The 7,114-nt window shown below is 32.9% G+C and overlaps 1 pseudogene; it reads left to right on the top strand.

Moving 5' to 3' along the window:
* The first annotated feature begins 2,282 nt into the window (after positions 1-2,282).
* On the top strand, positions 2,283-4,846 carry LOC110273331 (glycine-rich RNA-binding protein-like; annotated as a pseudogene).
* The last annotated feature ends 2,268 nt before the right edge of the window (positions 4,847-7,114 follow it).

The raw sequence follows: 7,114 nt of genomic DNA on the forward strand, positions 1-7,114 counted from the left end.
GAAACAGAATGTGCACCTCCACATGATCTTTTCATGTTAAAGTCATTCATTCTCCTGATATTCCATTCGGGTCTACTAATGTGAAACTTTGATATCCGCATGATCTGACTTTACGTTCCTCCATTCGAGATCGATTTTTAGTTTCACAAAGAAAAACTACCTCGAGAGAGTGGGATTGACATATTCCTTCAAGATTATAGACTGTTAGGGGTCTCCCCAAACCCCGATAATTCCACATTAGGACTCTTGATCCATATCTCCAATAACTCCTCCAGTTGATGATTCTGAAATTATCTCCACTTCATCTTTCGCCTTTCTTTTAGTCCCGGGCGGCATCTCCATCCATCCGTGGTTTGATCTACCCATCTATTTCAACCTTTTATATTTGACGAAATATTCAGCAACAGGAGTACTTGGCATGTGGTTTTCAATTAGGACCCATGTGTTAGCATGCTTCATTTGAAAACTTCTTGTTCCTCCCAACTGAATCTAATTCGAGCTTATAACCATAGCATCTTTTATACTCCTATCATTCTCCTTTTTCCTCATCACGTCTTTCGTTCCTGGCAGGACTCTTGACTCTTTGATTGTACTTTTTTTGGCTTTGACTTTCAAGTTTAAAAACCCATTTATCAGGCAATTTGGGAGCGGTTTCTTTCTGCGAAGGGGTTAACCCGCTTGAAAGCTATTTTCTTCCTTTCTCCCTTCATCCTCCTTAGTCTCCACCCTTATACCAATTTGATCAGTTCTTATCCATTCTCCTATCTTATCCTTCCATAACTTATTTTTCTTTATATCCTCCAAAAATACAACACATGTTTTGTGATCATGGCCTATAGTTGGACAGTACGTATACACTATTCCTATCATTTAATAACAAACCGCCAGTCAAATTGGAGATTTGTCAGGACCAGCGACCTCAAGAGAGTCTTTTACAACCCGATTTCTAACCACCCTAGCTTTGGTGATACGTGTTTCTCTCCTATTAACATCAAACAGTTCCACGTCCATCACCTTAACGAGTCCTTCACCAAGCTTTTGAGCAAGTTCCAGCGTCTTAAAGGTTTTAGGAACCCCCAAAATTAGGCCCACATTGGTATCTCATTGATTAGTTGTTCTCCAATGCATACCTCTTCTTTCCAACGTTGGACTTGGGAGCATAGTCCTTGAAAAGCCATGGGGAACCTCTCTCAATTCTCATAACATCCCACTCGTTATCGAAGAAGAATTGGAATTGATTGTGATAAATCTCCTTTACTCGAAACCCTACTGGTCTCTCCCAACTTATTTTAAGCACCCCATCTATGGTTCTAGTTGAAAACGATTTATCAACAAAAAGTTTTTCAATCAGACTATTAATTCACTTGTGAATTGCCTCCTTTATATCCTCTTTTGACAATTGTATTACGTCATCCCTCTCTTCATTACTCAAAGGAACAGAGCCAATTAAATTTTCTCCACTTTCTGCCATGATTCAGGGAGATAATGTCAAGAAAAAGGATAGAGAAGAACCTGCATATTGTATGATGGCTCTGAATTAGGAATAAAATTGTGAAATGTGTATAAAGTGTTGACTTTGACAGCACAAAAACTCTGTTAAATTAAAAATCCTAGTAAAGCATAATGACTCTTGACGATTCTTTAATTATAATGATTTTATACTTACTTGCTTATTTACATATGCATAATGCTACCACAATATTTCACATTGGGTAATTTATATAAATAAGAGTTAAATACGACATTAGTTAGAGAATTGCAAAATATCATTTTACAGAAAATTGGTATATAAAAAAAAGTAACTTAGTTATTGTAAAGAATTCTAATCGCAATAGAACAATGATTTGTAAGGTTTGATTATTTTGAATTATAGAATCACAATTAAATGCGAATATTATTTTATTATCGTGATAATTTTTTTAAAATTTGTACAACAAAATTGTATGCCAAATTTAAAGATATGGCGTTAGTCTTGGAGGATCTGCTCTTAATCCTCATTCTACAGAAAACTTTAAAAAACTGTATCGATAAAAGTATTATAATATATGCTCAATTATAAATCTTCATAATATCTTCATTTGTGTATGGTAGGAGCTTCGTTAGATTTTTTTAAATTCAGAAATGAGTATTAGTGTACTTATTGATATCAAGGTTTTGGAAACCGGATCGGATCGGCCAGTTCGACTGAATTAACCTAGAACCGATCATCTAACTAGTTCGGTTGATGTCTAAAACCGGCCTGTAAAAAATTGATAAAAACCGGTGATTAACCGATAAACCGAATGAATTGGGAGTACCAGAGCAAACACCCACTAGAAGTCCTAGCCACCACCTTCTCTATCATTGATCTCCTCTCCTTGGCTGCCGGCGGGACATACCATGGGTGTCGTCTTCAACTGCTATCTCTCTCTATCTCTCTCTTTGTCTTTGTCCAAGCTCAAGATCCCTCTTCGAGCTCTCGCGCTGTCGCTGCTTCTTCGCTCCTTGCTGTGGGTCGTCGTTGCTCCACTTCTCGCCGTGGGTCGTTGCTGTTCCTTCCTTGCCGTTTTGACTGTCGCCCCTTCTCTTCTCCTCTGATTATAGGTAACTTTGTCTCACACTCTTTGAGCTCATTCTATCTTCGCCATTCATCTTTTTTCCAACTAATTTTGAAGATTCTGAGCTAAGTATCTTCCAAGTTTGAAATTGGATTATTTATTTGATTTGTTGAATGTTAAACCAAACCTGCTAGAATTATTGAAGACAAGCTATTTGCGCTCTGTCATAGTAAACTATACTTATAATTCAATGGAATAGGGCTTATGGAATGCCAGCAATTTGGTGGAGTCAATGGAATTTGTTTCCAAAATTCTGTCCAAATCTGCCGCAACAGTGACATTACAGAGGGGATGGGATTTTCTTGTATATGGTTCTCACTCTTACCCTAAATTGATAACAATTATTTCACAAATGTTATTTCCTCAATCACTTACTTGAATGTTGAATTGATTCTGAATTTAATTTTAGGTAACTCTATGTCACACTCTCCGAACTCATTCTGTCATCGTCATTCATCTTTTTTCCTACATTTGAAGTTTTTGAGTTGATTCTGTATTCTGAATTTGAAATTGGATTATTTAATTTGTTTAATGTTAATGTGATTCTGAGTATGAATTCTGAATTCAATTTGCTAAATGTTGAATTGATTCTGAACTTAATCTTAGGTAATTCTGTCTCACACTTTTCGAGCTCATTCAATTACTTTTGTTGTTGATGTGTTTTTAGATTAGTTTGGATTCTGAAATGAGAACATGTTGATTAAATTAATTGATTAGAATTCCAAAAAAATATGATTATATACTTTGGCGGTCTTATATTCGACGAATTTAGGAATTTGTAATTGAATTGAATTTTGTTGTGTTACGATTATATTTGAAATTTTGTCTTATATTTTGTAATTGAATAGAATTGAATTTTGTCTTATATTTGAAATTTGTAATTGAATTAAAATTAGTTTAAAAATATTGAATTTAAATATTTAATAATTTTAATATATATTTAATTAAATCGATTTGGCTCCGGTCCGACTCCAATTGGACCATTGAACTATTGAACCAGTCACTTGGCCGATTCATTGATTGGTTCGGTTCTCACAACCTTAGTTGATATACCTATCAAGAGGAAGCTCGTCAAATAACTTCTGAAACTAAATTTTTGCTGGTTCTTCCAAGCATCATTCTAAAAGAAAGTGATTTCCAACCTCACTATTTTTTAGAATACTAAATTAGTGACTGTGCATTTTTTTAAACGACATGTGAAAAGTATGATCTCTAGAGGCCACTATTCAATGTATCCATAAGAGTCTATTAAACTTGAACCAATACTCGTGAAGTCTAACGATATGGTATAATCTAGTCATGGAGCTTTTTTCGGTGGGGAAAGTATTTTCAAGACCTTTACATGGTCCAAGATTCTCTATAAATTATGGCCATTGAATTTTTGAATCAACGGCTCAGATTTAAAACTTTTATTAATGATATAATAATTATATATATGTTTAAATATTTTTATAAATACTTCTAATTTAAAATTACATTTTTGTCCTTTATTTTCATCTTTTTTCCATCACCCCCTCTTCCCGGTGACATCGCTGAAAGGAGAAGCACGACCGCCACGAAGAGCCGCTGTCGTCGTCATCTTCTCAGACTGTCTCTATGTGCGACGTCCTCATCGTCGTTCATCCGCATCTTGCCGTTTATTGCAGGCATCATCGGTCGGGATCCGAACACCGATTCGAATTTGGATTTGTTACCACTATCCATCTGATCTGTGATCTGTGATCTCTCTAATCTCTGATCTGTTTTATGATCTGTTTTCCATTACTTGATCTCTGTGTTGCTCTTGTTACTATTATGATTCTTATTATCCGCCAATAGGTACGTTCCTTCTTCATCTTTGATTCAAAGGCGAAGATCGATCGGTTTCTGTTCGGTTCTCGAATCTGTTAATTATCTTTGTTCTTACTCAGATCTGATGTGAATTCTCGTGGTTGTGTTCGGGTTATCAACGATTGCGAAACTGAGAGATCCAGAAGTTTCAGATTTGTGACCTTTGCTTCTGAGCAAGCCATGAGGGATGTGATTGATGGCATGAACAGCTCCAACCTTGACAGCCGTAACATTACTGTCAACGAAGTTCAATCCCGTGGAGGTGACGGAGGCGGTGGAGGTGGCAGAGGCGACGGTGGATATGGTGGTGGCGGATTTAGTCGCGGCGGCGATGGTGGTAGATACAGAGGCGAGGCCGTTATGAAGGTGGATACAACAGAAATGGTGGTGGCAGCAGTGATTATGAAAAAAAAATGTGAGAAGAAGAAGAAGATGGGAAAAGAAGAAAAAAATGAAGATATTTTTATAATTTACTATTTTATTTTATAATTTTTTTTAAGACCACCAAGAACTTGAATATACTTTTTTCACCTAAAATAAAGCCTCTAGGCATTTAAAGTTATGGAATAATGCAACTATATAAAGGAATCTTTTACTAATTTCTCACTCCAGTGATACAACAAGTCAGCTAAAAAAAAATATATTCACATTTACAATATGTACATCTATAAAATATTTAAATATTTTATTCAAATATTTTATAAAAAAAATATACAACATTATTACAAAGCTAAGATATAATCTCAACCAATCATATATATTTTAATAAATATCTAATATAATATTCTTTCAGTATAAGTTATTATTAACATATTATAATCTAGTAAAAATGATAAAAATAAAAATCACTTGATTAACCTGTTATTTATGAATCCAGTTACATGAGTAATATCATTTAACCAATACAACTAATTCACATAATTCATTATGCATGATTTTTTAACAAAACTACACCAAATCACACATTAAATCACCATAATTACGTATTTTCTTTTGTTTCAGAGAAGATGTATATATAAGAAAGAAGACGAGCTTGATGAATATGTATATAAATACTTAAATAGTATGTTAAAATTTTTTTTTTTTTGGTATTTATTCTAAGTAGGCTTCTCATGGGTTTTTTGTTTGGGCTCAAGGATTTGATTTCTTCCCACTCTCATCAAACACCCCCAAAATTATTGCATAATGTCATAATGGCTGATGCATTGTCATATTTCTTTTAGACCCTTTAAAAAATTAGTAAACAATAAAAAAAAAAATTCAATCATCATCAAATTTATAATTTTTATAATATATAAACTTTACAACCTGTAACTTAAATAATATAATTTCTTCATATTCATTCAAAGATTTGCGAGTTTTATGATTATTCTAACCAAACGTTAATTTTTTTTTGGTGATGCCATTTGTTTAGCTTCCTACCTAGCAGGTACCAATATCTAATTAAAACAAAAATCAGATATAAAAATTTAATTAAAAGAAAATTCAAAACTTTTATCACAAACAATATCTCTGTTGAGATAATATTCCAAATCAGTAGACTGTAGACAGTACATATAATTATAATTAAGAAATGCCAGTTAGAACTCTAGGTCTTATTCAGACAAGTAATAAGCTGAATAAATAAAATACTTTATAATTGATTACCACTGTATAACATGGTGGGGATGAAGCTATAAGACAAGCTCATGAATGTAAAATCTAGGAAAACGAAACGAAGAAACTAAGACAACAGAAAAAGTTGGCTTCAGTTTACTCAAATAATTCAAAAACAAAAAGCTCGAACCTACTATCCAAACTAATAACTTAATTAGCAAATTTTTTTTAAAATTTTGAACTCAAATATCATTACTTAAAGCGATAATTTAATTTTATAAATTATACTAAACATTAATACTACTACTTTTTATAAATCAAAAGCTCGACAAAATTACTTTTAAGTTTCCAGACGGCCTTTAACACTGTGACTTTGCCTATTTTTTGCACATCCAATGATGTTTCAGAAACAAGTCTTATCTTAATGGGTGATTGGCCGAAGTTCAATGCCGTGATGCGTATCCTTCTTATTATGGGATTATATTTTTGTTAATATATTGGAATTATAGATATGATTTGTTTGCCAACTCTATCTCTGACCTCTGTGCTTCTCCATTTGCCAGCTAGATTGGTTGACCGTGTAGAGAGGAGAGGGGTTGGACCACTCAACTTAACCACCAAACTCGTCCACACTTAAGGATAAGGAAAGAAATGTAGTTATTTTTTAGTTGTATTTATCTTTAAATTTTTGGCTAAATAATTTTCTTTTTCTAAATACTTACGAGAATATTCTCTCCATTTCAAATTACAGAAATATTTGGAGAACAAAAGAAGAGAGTCTAAAATTACTATTTTTTATTTTTTAATTAAATTTTAATACAATTAAATGGACAATTAATTCTTGCTCACATGCGCTGCATCTTAAAATAATAGAGATTAACGCTTTTTTAATTAACTTACCTTCAACGGTTTTTAATTCTTTTGTTATAATTATAATTATAATACTAAACATTATGTGAATATCGAAATAATAGTAACTCACCCATTAATAATTTGAATTGGTTTTAGTTTTATTTATCCTCAGATATCTTACTTTATTTTTAGTATTGTTTGGTTATATACTTAGTATTTTTATTTTTTGATTTATCCGT

This window comes from Arachis duranensis, chromosome 6 (genome assembly GCF_000817695.3).
Source record: "Arachis duranensis cultivar V14167 chromosome 6, aradu.V14167.gnm2.J7QH, whole genome shotgun sequence".
NCBI lineage: Eukaryota > Viridiplantae > Streptophyta > Magnoliopsida > Fabales > Fabaceae > Arachis > Arachis duranensis.